The following is a 15,894-nucleotide window of genomic DNA, read 5'->3' as shown; positions in this document are numbered from 1 at the left end:
AGTCTTTTCTGACCTACTTCTTTATTGTGGCAGGGGGAGGGGAACGGAAGAAAGGATAGAGGGGGGCAAATAATTAAAACCAAGCCATGCCCACATCTGCCGCCCAGAGCTGTACTTTTCCATCAGGAATTCTGTTCGTTTGCTCATAATTTACTCTCCCTCCCAACATGCAGGAGACTTGAGAGAATTGGCTTCTTACCTCAGAATTCTCAAAATTTCTGGCACAAACTGCTTCTATTCTTGCCCCCACCCCATCTTCTTAAATAATAGAAGTGCATGTGAGCTGAACGATCTCTAAATCGGCCCACGCATTTTTTTCCCCTCACAGACCTAAATTTAGGATAAACTGAAATGACCCTCTCAGATCTTTTGTCAAACCTCTTCAATCTAATCAAAGGGAAACAGGCTCAAACTCGTCTGTACTTAGAATCTAATTACCTTTTTTAAAAGCCTGTATGGCCAAGACATTAAAAAAAAATCTTGTGAAAAATACTTTTGTTTGCAACCAATATGATAAAGTGTAGATATCTTATAAAAGCTCATTTTAATTGATAGGAAAATTTTTCTTCTTTACTGATTTTAGAGAGAGAGGAAGGGAGAGGGAGAGAGAGATGGAAACATCCATTGATGTTCTCATAGAGAGAACATCGATTGGCTGCCTCCTGCTTGCCCCCCACTGGAGGTGGGGTCCACAACCTGGGCATGTGCCCTAACCAGGAATCAAACTCGGGACCCCTTGGTGCATGGGTCAACACTCAACCACTGAGCCACACCAGCTGGGTGAAAAAAACTTTTTTAAAATAAATTTTAAGAGAAATAGGTAGTTCACAGAAGAGGGGATACCAATGGTGGATAAGCATATAAGAATGTTCAGTTTCATGGAGGGACCTGGAGAGTATTATGCTGAGCAAAATAAGCCAATCAGAGAAAGACAAATATCACATAATCTTACTTATTTGTGGAATATAATGAATAAAATAAGCTGATGAACAAAACAGAATGAAGGACACAGAAGTAGGGTTCAGACTGACAAACCTCAGAGGAAGGGGTGGGGAGATAAACCAAAAAACTTATATGCATATATGCATAACCAATGGACATAGACAACAATGTTGTGTGTGTGTGTGGGGCGCAATTGGGAGGAGGGTGTCAGTGGGAGAAAAAAGAGAAACATCTGTAACAAAAATTAATTAATTAATTTTAAAAAACTGTTCAGTTTCTCTGTCAATGAAAACTGGAGATAACCATTGTCACTGACCACTTTGCAACAGGTAAGATAAAAGAAAAAAAGGGTGATATACAATGCTGGCAAGAGAGTGGTGAGACTATTGTCACACTGTTGGAAGGAATAAAAATTGGTATAACCTTTGTTATCCATAAAAATATTTTCTATCCATTAATCCCACTTCTAGAAACCTATTCTTTGATTCAGTAATTCCACCTCTAAGAATCCCCCACTCTAAGGAAATAGTCAGAAATGCAAACACAGATTTCATTACTAAGATGCTCATCAGAGAATAATTTTTAATATGGGAAAACTGGAGAGAACCTGAATGTTCAACTTTAAAAATAGATAAATAATTGGCTTTAATTGTGACAAAACCATAAAATGGTGTATGATACAGCCATCCAAATATTATTATGACATGGAAGAATACTTATGTTTTAACCTTAAGAGAACAAAACAAGATACAAAACCATATACAGTATAAACTCAACTATGTAAAAAAAATGCATAAAAGGAAGCCTGAAAGGAAATATGCTAAAATGTTAATTGTTGTTATTGTTAATTTCTTCTTTATTCTTTTCTACATTTTCCACAATAAGCATATGTCATACATGTTCACTATAACAAACTTAAACAATACATATGTGTTTAAAGAAAAAAAAATGAAACTCATCTCCTTCTCCCACTTCCCAATCTTTAAATCTGACTCATACATTAACAGTTTGTAGCAGTTTGGTTTATTTATTTTTAAAATTTTTCCCTTTATTGATATTAGAGAGAGAGGAAGGGAGAGGGAGAGAAAGATAGAAACATCGATGAGAGAGAACATCAATTGGCCGCCTCCTGCATGCCTCCTCAATGGGGATTTGTGGGCATGTGCCCTGACCCGGGAATTGAACCTGCTACCTCTTGGTGCATGGGTCAATGCTCAACCACTGAGCCACACCAGCTGGGTGCAGTTTGGTTTATATTCCTGCAGACATATGAAACGTACACAAATTTTGTTTACTAAATTGGGAAATTATTCAAATAAACAATTCATCAGGTTTTATTTTAATAAAGAGATACAAAAAAAAAGAACAAGTCATTAGCTCCCACCCAGATAACCCCTGTTGGAATTTTTTAAAGTAATTTCATTTAAGATAATAAAATTCAAACTTTAGAGAGATACAAAATGTACATTAAAGCCCCTCTGCCCACCCTTGAGTCTCTCTTCTCAAATGTAACCACTCTTAGAAGTGGGAGATATGTTAGGCAAAGAAAGACAAATACTATATGATATCTCTTATATGTGGAATCTAAAAAAACAACTCAAAAGACTACAGAGTGGAATGGTGGTTACCAGGGGCTAGGGGGTGGAGGAATTGGACAGATGTTGTTTAAAGGTACAAACTTGCAACTAGTAGATAAATAAATCCTGGAGCTCTAATACATGGTACAGTGAATATAGACAACAAAACTGTATTATAAACATTAAATTTGCTAAGAGACTAGATCTGGATTGTTCCCACCAGTAGAAGAAATGATAATTATGTGACACCAACCGAGGTGTTAGAGAACTCTACAATGACAACCATATTGCAATGTAAATGTATCAAATCAATGTGATGTACACTTTAAACTTACACAATGTTATGCATTTAAAAGTTATATCTCACCCCGGCCAGTGTGGCTCAGTTGGATGAATGTTGTCCCATGCACCAGGAGGTCTCTGGTTTGGTTTCTGGCCGATTCCCAGAAGGGGGCATACAGGGGGCAGACGACTGATGTTTCTCTTTCATCTATGTTTCTATCTCCCCCTCTCCCTTCTTCTCTCTGAAATCAATAAAAACATATTTAAAACAAAAACAATTATTTAAAAATTATATCTCATTTTTAAGCAGGGGAAAATTTTTATAGCAGGCTAAGGGGATTTAAAATTTTCATTTATCACAGTCCAGAGTCCATTCTGCTACAGTCTGCAGTCCCTTGGAGGGGTAAGAGTAACGGCAGTCCTGCTTCACACAGAGGGTAGAAAATGTGTGCAGTTTAAAACCTCAAGAAGTGATCCAGCTTGCAAATATAAGTGCTTTCAAACCAGATTTGATGTTAAATAAAGTGGGCTCTTAGGTAACACTGGGATGCTGAGGTTGCTGAAGAAAAGCATCCCACCATTCTGCCTTATGTCCCTTTATTGGTTGGAAAGGTCTCTTCCGGAGAGGCAGTTCTCAAGTTCTCTAGAAGTAAGCAAGGTACTACTGGCTAATGAGTCCTCTCTAGAACATGCGTTATATATGCTCTTTGTCTTCAAATCAATTTGTAAAACCTGTGTATTTGATCTGAGGACTATTTATTTCCCAAGATATATGTTAAGTCTTCTAATGTTTTCAAACTTCTGCCTCCTTTAAATTATATTCAAAGGTTTTAAGACCTTTTTGAAAGAGAAGACAATTGTTTGATTAGCTAGAAAATGTGTGGAAAGTAATTCAACTTCACTAGAAACCAAATAGACCCAAAGGAACATATTAACAACATACTATTTTTCATTATTCAAATTACTGGAGCATTCTTTTTTGCCTTTTATTTCTTAAAGCTTTTTAAGAATGGTAGCACTTGGTGTTGGCAAGCATATAGCAGGAGAAGCACTCTGACACAATGCTGGTGACAGTGGAATTTCTAGAATGAAAGATTCATTGTGTTCACCAATGTATTTAAGCTGCTAGACCATGTATTAGGTGTTCAATAAATATTTGTTGAATTAAAGTATATTGTAAGTTGGTACAGAACTTCTCGAAAACCCTTTTAACCTGTCACCAAGGAATCTAACTTCTAGAAACTTTTCCTACAGAAGTATTCAGAGATATGAACAGAGATTTGTATAGAAAAATCACAAAGCATAATATATAGTATCAAAAAACTGGAAACATTGTAAGTATCCAAAGATGTTCCCCGTCTCACTCAGAGTAAAAGCCCTAAGTCCTTAAAATGGCCTATAAGGCTCTACAGCAGCTGTTCTCAACCTGTGGGTCATGACCCCTTTGGGGGTCGAACAACCCTTTCACAAGGGTCACCTAAGACATAACAGTAGCAAAATTACAGTTATGAAGTAGCAACAAAAATAATTTTATGGTTGGGAGTCACCACAACATGAGGAACTGTATTAAAGGATTGAGGCATTAGGAAGGTTGAGAACAACTGCTCTCCAGGATTTGTACTACCCCATCCTACCTTTACCATTAGGACTTTAGGACCTCGGTTTCCCACTTCTTTTCCTTGTCACTCTTCTCTAGCCACAGTAGCCTCCCCGCTGGTCCTCAAACAACCAGATGCATTCCAATTCCACTGTACCTATGATTTCTTTTACTGGAATGCTCTTCCCCAGATATCCTCATGTGTCATTTCCTCACTGCTTTCAAATCTCAAAACACCCTCCTTCAACTCTGCATCCCTTTATCTGGCCTTGTTTTTCTTCATTACATTTACTGCTTCCTAATATACAGTATTATTTACTCACCTTTGGTTTATCTCCTCCAACTTGAATATAAACTACAAGATAACAGAGACTTTGTTTACTTCCCTCACTGCTGTATTCCCTGTACTTAGAACAGTGATTGGCATATAGTAGGTGCTCAATACATATTTGTGGACTTGAATTTATTTGCAATACAACAACCCATTATTTTAAATATACATGCACAAAAAAATCTGAAGGAAATACATTAAAAAGTAAATAATAGTTATCTCTGGGTTATAAGATCATGGGTAATTTTTGCTTTCATTTTTATACAGTGAACATAAATTACTTTTACTATTGTAAAAAACAATACAGAGTTCAAATTTTTAAAGGTTAAAAGACAAAACTGTAAAGTTGTCACCTTGGCTGGCATGACTTAGTTGTTTGAGGGGTATCTGGTGCACTGAAAGGTTAGCAGGTTCCATTCCCAGTCAGGGCACAGGCTCAATCCCCAGTAGGGAACATGCAGGAGGCAGCGATGGATGTTTTGCTCTCACATCGATGTTTCTTTCTCTCTCCTTATCTCTTTCCCTCTCTCTCTAAAAACAAACACACAAGTCTTTTTAAAAAGTCTTTAAAGTTGCCAACTATATCTTGAGTAATAAAATTATATGAATTCCATTTTTTTCAATTTCAGAGACTAAAGTAGACAATACTTGGTAACGAGATTTTAAAGAGATTCAAAAGGGAGCTGTCCATCCACATCCACTTGACTATCCTCTATTGAGTCTTGCTCTGGGGTAGGCTCTGTGGCAGATGCTAGGGATGCAAAGTCTTGCCCCTCAAAGAAGAAGCTCACCACCTAGCAAGAAGAGACAGTCAAAAGGTAATAGATGCTGCGGTTGAGATCTTCTAGTCATCAGGGGAAGGAAGGCAAAGGAAACACGAGGGGTTTGATCTAGGAAGGTTCACACAGGAGGTGACATTTGAGCTGAGTCCTTAAAATGTTCACCAGGTGAACAAAGAAAAGATGAGTTTTCTAAGGAAAACAATGGTTCTCAAACTTTTTGAATATCAAAATAATCTGAAGAGAGGAGGGTATTTATTAAAATGTTTGTTCCTAGGATCAGTCCCCAAAGATTCTGATTCATTACATCTAAGGTAAAGTCTGAGAATCTACTACATCTTTAGCAATAGTTGTCATTGTTTGAGCACTTATTACATGCCATGAATCCATACTAAGTGAGTTAAGTCAGACAGAGAAAGACAAATACTGTATGATCTCACTCATGCATGAAATTGGGGGTGGGGGATAGGGAAACAGAACGGATGTTGTTTAAGGGTATGAATTTGCAACAAGTAGTAAATAAACCCTAGAGATCTAATACACAGTACAGTGAATATAGACAACGATGTTGTGATGTAATCATCAAACTTGCTAAGGGACTAGATCTTAATTATCACAACCATTAAAACTCTTGTCTGTTTACTATTAAGCTATTTTATTACCAGTTCCAACAAGTGCACAAGCACCCCGGATAATTCCAATCCAGGTAAGCAATACAGAGGTAGAGGAAGCAATCTGAGCAAGGACACAGAGAGGCCAAAGAGTATGCCCTATTCTGGGGAAACCGTTTAATGACTCCCCATTGCCAGTGAAATCAAGTCCACAGTTTTTATCATGCTTTACCACTGTAGTGGACTATCCAGACCTAAGCACTGACTCATTTCCCTTGCTAACTGACTGCTGAAAGTGTTAGTGACAGAGTTTGTAACTGAGAACCTTCCTCCTGAGATTGCATTGGGCTGAAGAGGGCTTCCTAGCCCAAAGTCACACCTCCTTCTCAAGGCAGCCTGCAGGCAATGAATGGTCAATACAAGGGCATAAAGATCTCTCCCCATTGCCTCCATTGAGAACGACTCTGTGGAACAAGCCCAAACTCAGAGTTTCCAGTCGGACTGACTGATGCTGTGTTGTGACTGCACTGCAGCTCAGCTTCCTCCTTTGCCTGATCCTGCTTCCTTCCTTTACCTTTAATGTGTAGATTTCAAGAGCACTCCCCAACAAATTTCCTGTATACTAACATCCATTGTTGACTCTGTTTTTCTAGGGAAACTAACCCAAGACTCTAACCTTCCATGTGGTCCAGCTTTATTTCCTCCCCTTATTCCCAATATTCCAACTATTCTGAAGCTAGGAGTGTGTGGCCAGCATTACAGCTAATGTGTATTTATGAGTGCTACATACACTATACATACATTGTCTCATTTATCTCACAGTGAGTTAGGTTCTATTATCATCCCCTTTTTATAGATGAGAAAACTGATATACAGAGAGTTTAAGTTACTTGCCCAAAGTCACTCAGTTAGAAAGAGGCAGACCTGGGATTCAAACCCAAAAGTCTGGCTTCCAGAGTCTAGACTTTACATGAGATAATTTGGCTCTTTAAAAGTATCATGGACCGACAAACCTCAGAAGAGGGAGTGGCGGAGGGGAAGACATAAATCACAGAATTTATATGCATGTGTGCATAACCAATGGACATAGAAAACAAAGCTGGGGACGGGGCATAGGGGGGATGGAGAGGAGGTTATCAATAGGGGGAAAAAGAGAAACATCTGTAACAAAAATAAATTAATTAATAATTTTTTTAAAAAGTATCATACTGGCCCTGGCTGGTTTGGCTCAGCTGTAGAGCATCGGCCCAAGGACCAATGAGTCTTGGATTTGATTCTGGCCAAAGGCACAAACCTTGGTCACAGTTTGTCCCGGCCCTGATTGGAGTCATGGGGGAGGCAACCAGTTGACGTGTCCCTCTAATATCTATGTTTCTCTCTCTCTCTTTCTCTCCCTCTCTCTTCCTCCCACTCTATCTGAAGATAAATATAAAAAAGTATCATGCTTGTAGGCTCATTGAGGACACATTGGAATGGTAGATATTGGAGGAGGGACACCAATGAGGAGCCCTACTGCATGAGAAAATGAAGGCTTCTATCAAGGTTGTGATAGTGAAGACATAAAGGCAGGGATAAATATGATATATGTTAAGGGGTTGGATGGAACAGGGCTTAGAATTTCTCCTCTACTGCTCCCATTCCCTCCATATGCATTTTATGCCCAAACCCTTGCTTGAGTGAGTGGGTGAATGGTGTATCATCCACCAAGAGAAGGTAAAAAAAATGGGGAAGAGCCTGGCCAGTGTGGCTCAGTGGATTGAGCATCATCTCATGGACTGGGAGGTCCCAGTTTGATTCCCTGTCAGGGCACATGCCTAGGTTGTGGGCTCCATCCCTAGTAGGGGGTATGCAGGAGGCAGGTGATTGATGTATCTCTCTCTCTCTCTAAAAAAATTAAATCAATAAAATACTTAAAAACAAACAAAAATGAGGACGAGAAAACTTGCAGAAAGGACCTTGTATTCAGATGGGGGTTATGTCTTAAAGTATGTCTCATGCATCAGCAGTGTGGGCATCAACTGGGAGCTTGTTAGAAATGTGCAATCTGGGGCAGCATCCCAGACCTACTGAATTAGAATCTACATTTTAACCAGACCCCCATATGAGTCACATGTACATTTATGTTTGAAAAGGAAAAGCAATGAATATCCTGATGGAAATATCTAGTAATGTGTCCAGTTGGATGTTTAGGCTTGGAACACAGGATAGAGTTCCGGGCTGGAATGATAAAAACAGGAGGTGTCAGCCTGTGAGTGGTAGTTGAAATCACTGGCTTTGAAGTAGATCACCAGGGAGAATATAGGGCAGAGAGGACTCACCAAGGCTTATTGCACAATGTGCTAAGCCAAGGTTGAAAATTGTTGGCTCTGGTAACAAGAGCTGATTTGAATGATTGTTTATCTGACCTTCACATTAGGGTAATTTTAAAAACATTATGTGTAAACATTTAGCCAAAATATTTTCATATAAAACCCTTATTTCTGACTTCTTTTAAAAATATTAGATCTTTATGTGTTAACAATTGGCCACAGCTGACTGGCAGCTGCCTCCTTCAGAGGACATACATAAAGGAGGCCCTCTTCTCATTGCTGTATCCTCCAATGCTAAGACCAAATGTCAGTTGTCTTTTATCATATTTTCTCTATTTTTGTTAATATTAATAAGGATTGTTCAATTTTTTTTATATCTATGGCACTATTGAAAGTGGAAAATGAAAGATAGAGAAGAGGGTTACTATTTCAAAAAAGAAAGGGGGGATGGGAAGCATCCGCCTTCATTGCGTTCCTCATTCACATTACTTGTCTAGCATCTATAGATTGTCAGCCAGTTGTAGAGAGGAAAAGAGAGCCAGGATAAAATCTTGGGGGAAGATTAACACTGCAGGGATAGTTGGAGGGAAAGGAACCCACAAAGCAGATTGAAAATAAAAGTTCTCTGTTGATAGAAAGATGACTGAGAGAGTGTGGTCTGACAGAAACAAAGGGAGGAGAGAGAGTTTCCAAGAGGAAGAGGTTCATACTATTGGGTGCTGCAGAGGAATCTGGAAAGGTGAAAACTGAAGAGTAAATTGGACTAGACCACTTGGAAGTCCTGGGTTACCTATGCCAGAGTCCTTTTGGTATGGTGTGAGAAGGGCCGAAGCCTGCTTCCTGTGGCCTAGGAAGTGAGTAGGATGTGAGGACTGAGGAGATCTAGCTCTCACAATAAGCTTAAGAAGCTCTACTAAAGGGAGGTGGAATGGAGGACAGAGGGAAATTGGATTTCTTGGTTTGATTTGTTTTTCGGAAAGCTGTAATAGACTCTGGCTGCAGCAACATAGCCAAGAGATGCTTATAGGTTGAAAATATAGGAGATTTGGATTTCATCCTCTCCTGTCTCACTTCCTGCTTCAGGTTTAGGCAGAGGGATCTTACCTGTTCCTTAAGAGCAGAGGGAGAGAGATGTGGGGATCTCAAGGTTGAGGGAACACAAATATGATAGCCTTAAAGTTTTCCATGAAGTAGGAGGCAAGGCCAACTGCTGGAGGAGAAGAGTGGGGATGGGGAGGGGTAGAGCAGGGACTTGAATGTTGGCCAAGGTTAATATTTTTACCATTCCTTCCATAGGGGCTTTTAGAAACTGAAAGAAGCAGGAGAAATACAGGCATTATGTTGCCTAGGAAACTCAGTGGTTTGTTAAAGCAACAGTAGGTTGTTTTTAATCTTATTAACCTATTCATATCCATTGACACCTAAAAGAGAACTGGTGAGTAGAGGCAGAAATAGAGAAAATTCTGCCTTATACGGCACACAGTGGGCATCTTCTGTAGTCTAAAGAAAATATGGGAGTATTTGTAGCCTTGGAACAAGAGAATAAAATAAAATGGGAAGAATAATCAACTAAGTGGCAGGCAGTAAGTTATCAAGGACAAATTTCCCCTATCTCCTTGCATTTGTGTGTCCACAGGCTCAAACACACACACACGCGCGCACACACACACACACTCCACTCCATACTTCTGCATGTGTATAGGTGTAATTCCACTATTCCACCAATCAGAAATATCTAGGGTTAAAATGCTGGAATTATTCTTTCTTTGATTTTTTTCCTATGTGGCAGGATAATCTAATTAACTATCACCTGTTTTCTCTGCTTTGTTTATTACTATATAAAAATATACCAGAGTGTCTGGTATCTATGCCCTAGACCCCTCCACTCCCCAGAAGCCTGGAGCAGGTACATAAATTCTACTAAGGGACCATTTTCCTCCAGACTCAATTCTTCTCTCCAAGATAATGCTGGTTCACCTTTGCTAGCAAGTTAACATCCACATGATGACACATCACCCACCCTGGCTGTCTACTTCCTTGATGCTCTTCACCTCCAACCACCTTTTTCTCTACCTCACATTTGCCACCCTCTCTCTTGGTCACACATTAGACCTTTTCAAAAGCCCAACCCTGGTTAAACTCAACTGTCCCTCATTACCTAACTGAACATAAACAACTGAACATTGTAGCACAAAGCACAGTACTCTCTACTGGATGGTTTCACTTGAAAAAGTAAAACTGTTTTTATTCACAGATGACATGATCACTTATACAGAAAATTCAATGGATTCTACAAATAAGCTACAGAAGTAATGAGAGTTTAGCAAGACTGAAGGATACAAGATTGATATATATATATACATATAAATTTTATTACTATCTAATAACAATGAACAATTAAAATTGAAATGAAAAAGATACCATTTACAATAGTATTGAAAATATGAACTACTGCCTGGCTGCTGTGGCTCAGTGGTTGAGGGTCGACCCATGTTCGATTCCGGGTCAGGGCACATGCCCAGGTTGTGGGCCAAATCTCCAGTGGGGGGCGTGTAGGAGGCGGCCAATCAATGTTCTCTCTCATTGGTGTTTCTATTTCTCTCTCTCCTTCTCTCTCTAAAAATCAATGAAGAAAAAAAATAATAAAAAAAGAAAATATGAACTACCCAGGGACAAAAAATATACATATTATGATTCCAGTTATATAAATCTCCATGATGACAGAGAACAGATCAGTGAATATCTGGGGATAGGGGATGGGGAGGGGCTTGCTTAAAGGTTTTTTTTTTTTATTATAATTCACAAATGAACAGTGCTGTCCAAGAATTGTATGACAGAGTCATAGTCCATTCTCTCTCCCGCTTTCCATTCTTTTCAAATCTCCAATGTCTCCTTTTCATTATCACTCTTAACTGATCACTGTGCATTTTGTTTTATTAGGAAAACAGAAGCAATTGGATGGAAACTCTCTCATCTTCCCACCATCAAACCCAGCAAACCCTAACTGTATCTACATACTATTTTCCTTCTTGGTACAGTGCAGAGTTTCCTTCTCCCTATCAAGGATCTTTCCTTTTGACTCTGCATCCATTTGCCTCACATACTTTCAAGACCTTGGCTTTCACAGTTATTCCCTCTCTTGCATATTAATGCCATCCTTTTTACTTGAACACACCCATGTGGAAATAAACATGATCTAGTGTTTATTCTACCCTGCTTTTATCTCTGAACATTCCTTTTTTTTTTATTCTAACCCAAGGACATTTTTTTCATTCAGATAGAGTTGAGGGGAGAGAGAGAAACATCAATGTGAAAGGGACACATCGAGTGGTTGCCACCCGTACAACCCAACCAGGGCCGGGGACTAACTGCAACCAAGGTACATGCCCTTTGTGGGAACCGAACCCAGGTCTCTCTGGACCACAGGCCGACGCTCTAACCGCTGAGCAAAACCGGCCAGGGCTCTGAATATTCCTATGTCAGATGTTTTTCATGTAACTAAAACTCTCCATAAACATAATAACATTTAATAACTGCATAGGATACCATCATATGTATTAACCATAATTTATTAGGCCATTCCCTATTTCTATATTTAGGCTTCTTTCAAATTTTTCTTTACGAACAATAACTGCAATGAGCACTCCACTACAAATTAATTTGCCTCTTTCTGATAATTTCCCTAGAACAAACTGAAATTCAACTCCTAGGTCAAAGGCTATGACAATTTCTAAAGATAGAATTATTGGGTCAGAGTTTGAGAATATTTTTCATGCACTTGGTATGATGGTTGATTTTATGTGTTAACCTGACTGGGCCACAGAGTGCACAGATTAAACATTATTTCTGGATGTGCCTGTGAGGGTGTTAGCAGATAAGATTAGCTTTTAAATTGGTAAACTCAGTAAAATAGATTGCTCTCCCCAATCTGGGTGGGCATCATCCAATCCATTGAGGACATAAGTAGAACACAAAGCAGAGTAAGGGAGGATTTGCCTAACCCCTTCTTGCCTGCCAGCTGAGCTGGAACATTGATCTTCTCCGGCCTTTGGACTGGGACTTACACCATTAGTTCCCCTGATTCTCAGGCCTTCTCTAGACTCAGACTGAATTACATCATTGGGTCTCCTAAATCTCCAGCTTGCAGATGGCTGATCATGGGACCTCTCAGCCTCCATGATCACCTGAGCCAATTTCTATACTAAATCTCTTTTTAGATATACCTCCTATTGGTTCTGTTTCTCTGGAGAACCCTGACTGATACACTTGGGTATGCTAATGGATATACCAACTGGCAATATTTGAGAGTATTCATTTCACTGTGCCCTCCTCACTTAAACTAGGTATGATTGTCTTTTTAAGTTTTTGCTATAAGTATGTTCTATGCAATATTTGCATACTTATACACAAAAAGCACTTATTGCTTTGCTGAAATTCAAATTTAACTGCATGTCCTGTATTTTATATGGCAACCTTACCTGAGGTGAATATCCAAACCCTCTTCTGTTTTGGAGATAATCCTTCATTGTGACTCTGGAAGGCAAGACTCGCTTCCCACCATAGAAACTAGGGGAAGCACATGTTGCTTCTTCACATGCCCTAGTTGGTTAGGGCACTAATAGGGAACTCAGGCTTTTATCAAAGACTTTGAATCTTGAGAAGTTTATGCAAAAAGTGGCAGTTTTTATTTCATTCATAGAAACTACATTTATCAGAGGCCCTAGTAGCCAATGTTAGATCAGTGCAGTCTAGAGGCAGCAGTGTTTTATAATCTTGATATCTAGAGGTAGTGGAGGTAGGTAGCTGTTATCAGTGGTGCAATATTAACCAAAGTGACCCTATGGCATGACCTTAACTAGAGTTCTCACTGCCAAGCTTCCCTTGGTTTCTTGCTCATTTCCCTAGGCTGATTAATCTGTCTTCCTGTTGATTTTGTGAAATGCTAAAATTTTTGCTTAATTCAGCCACAGTCTGTTTCTGTTGTTTGCAACCAAGATCTCTGATTATTATAAATATAAGCCCAGATAGACAAAAGAAAAAACTGAAATCATGATATTCTCCCAATTAAAAAAAATGATTGATTTTAGAAAGAAAAGAAGAGAAAGAGAGAGACACAGAGACAGAGAAAGAGAGCGAGAGAGATAGAGACAGAGACAGAGAGACAGAGAGAGATCAGCTGCCTCTCATAACACAGCCCAGGTATGTACCCTGACTGGAATCGAGTCTGTCTTTTTTTGGTATATGGGATGACACTCCAACCCACTTGGCCATGCCAGCCAGGGCTTCCCCGATTTTGTGTATTTCTAAAAATGAATCCTATTATTATCTTTTAAGATATTCTCCTAATCAAATGACTGTTGCCTGAAGGATAGATTTGGAATTTCCAAAAATAGGCAATAGATGGAGCTATGAGGTAATATATTCTTTATTGTATGCCCAAATAATTAAACTTAACACTATCAGTTACACCACCACCAAGGGCATTGTTAATAGGAATGGCTAACATTAATTGAGTGACTAATATGTGCCAGAAATTGTTCTAAATGTTTTATAGGATGAACTCGTTCCTTTCACCCAAAAAAGGAGGTACTTTCATTACCTGCATTTTTTTTTGTTTGTTTGTTTGAATCCTCACCCGAGGATATTTTTACATTTATCTTCAGACAGAGTGGGATGGAGAGAGAGAGAGAGAGAGAGAGAGAGAGAGAGAGAGAGAGAGAGAGAGAAACATCAATGTGAGACACATCGATTGGTTGCCACTTGCACAACCCCAACCAGGGCCAGGGACAAATCACAATGAAGTACATGCCCTTGGCTGGAATCAAACTCGGGACTCTTTGGTCCATGGGCCAACGCTCTAACCACTGAGCAAATGGGCCAAGGCGTCATTACTTGAATTTTGCAGAAGAGGCAACCATGTTCAAGCTAAGTAACTTGTTCAAGATCTGAAGATTAATTGGTGGTGAAGATACAATTTGAGCCCAAGAAGTCTGGCCCCAGGGCCCGTAGTCTTAAACCACATACTATACTACCTCTCACAATTATGCTGCAGTGATCATTTATTGATTGCCTACTCTGAGCCAGATTCTGAACCAGGCATGTTGTATGTATGACGAGGTAATTATTGCCATTTTACAGATGAGGGAACTAAGACTCAAAGAGGCTAAGTAACAAGTTCATGTTCCACAGACAGAGACAAATCCAAAAACATTTGTAGATGTAATTTCATAATGTTGATAATAAAATTAAAATACATTAAACATTTTTAAAAATTGTCACTTGAGAAAGTAATTTCACTTTGGAGAGAGGGAAAATAGACTTTGAAAGTGGTTGGCATAATAAACAATTCCTTTTCATTTCAGCTCTTTAGAGAAGTGTGGCCAAAATAGTCTCCCTCTTTACTTCCCTCCCTCTAGGAGCTAAAGAAAGTATGTAAGCTAAAGGCACTGTTGGAGCCTGGCTCATCTGGGCTTTTGCATCGTTCATTCTAAGGATGTTGTCTAATGAGCCAAGGAGATGATTTAGGCAGCCCCCAAATTGGATAACTTAAGTGGGCCCTAGGAAGGACTCAGTCCTCCTAACAAAATGATTGTAATATTTGTGGAACAATAAACTTACATAAGTAGCTAAGAAAAGTTTGAGTCAGAAGAGTAATGCTATAAAAATAAATTATAAACCACAGCATTTAAAACAGTGTGATAGTGGTACAAGAAGAGATAGATCAATGGAACATAATATATATCCCAGAGAAAAAAACTATATGTGTGTATGTACACATAAATACATATAAATATATGAATTTATATGGTGAAAGAAAGCTTACAAAGTAATAGGAAAGGGAAGGCTTTTTCCGTAAACAATGCTAAGATAATTTGTAACTTGGAATAATAATCACATCATACAATGAAATAAATTCTGTATGTGTAAAAGATAAATTTTGAAAATGAGAAAATGAGATTATCCATCCAATTCCTGGATGAGGAAGTGGTTTTGTTTTGTTTTGTTTTGTTTGTTTTTTGGCACACGCGATAGAAGAGATCACAAACAAAGAAATTGGTATGCCTACGTAAAAATTAAATCTTCTGAATATTAAGAAACAGCATAAACAAGTTAAAGGCAAAAAAAACCAAAAACAGCTCTAAAAATTCTCCCAATAAATATAGACAATTGATAGAAATGATGTAAATCAATAAGAAAGACACTAAAAGAGCAAACGACAAATGGACAACAAAACTGGATGAATCACATATAAAGAAATACAAATGGGTAATAAAATATTAACAAACATTGGCCTTACTTGAAATTTTAAAATGACAGCTAAAAATAAGATAGCATTTCCCACCTATCAAATCAGCAAAGATGTTTAAAAGTCATAACCCCTGATATTATAAAGCACTTTCATGTACTGATAAGGTAGACAAATTGGTCTGGCCTTTCTGAATGGTAATTTGGCAAAATGCATTAAA

Source organism: Molossus molossus, unplaced genomic scaffold (genome assembly GCF_014108415.1).
Source record: "Molossus molossus isolate mMolMol1 unplaced genomic scaffold, mMolMol1.p scaffold_m16_p_2, whole genome shotgun sequence".
NCBI classification, from domain to species: Eukaryota; Metazoa; Chordata; class Mammalia; order Chiroptera; family Molossidae; genus Molossus; species Molossus molossus.
The sequence above is the reverse complement of the archived record's forward strand: the minus strand, read 5'-3'. Positions refer to the sequence as shown.